This window comes from Solanum tuberosum, unplaced genomic scaffold (assembly GCF_000226075.1).
Source record: "Solanum tuberosum cultivar DM 1-3 516 R44 unplaced genomic scaffold, SolTub_3.0 scf00441, whole genome shotgun sequence".
NCBI classification, from domain to species: domain Eukaryota; kingdom Viridiplantae; phylum Streptophyta; class Magnoliopsida; order Solanales; family Solanaceae; genus Solanum; species Solanum tuberosum.
In genome coordinates, this window is record NW_006239381.1 from 71,294 (window position 1) to 71,533 (window position 240).

The window sequence follows — 240 nt, forward strand, 5'->3', positions numbered from 1 at the left end:
ACTGAAGGGGGGGGGGGGCGAGGGTAGTGGGTGGGGGTAAAAAAATAAAAAATTGAAATTAGAAATATCTTTTAAAAAACAATTTTTAATATATTTTTGGGAGGGATGGGGGTAGGGGTGAGGGTGGGTTAAAAAAATTGAATTTAAAAACAAGCATTAAATTATTATTTTTTGGGGAGGGGGGTGGTTTGAGGGTAGAGACAAAATAAATTAATTTTTTCAACAAAAAAGTAATTGTAA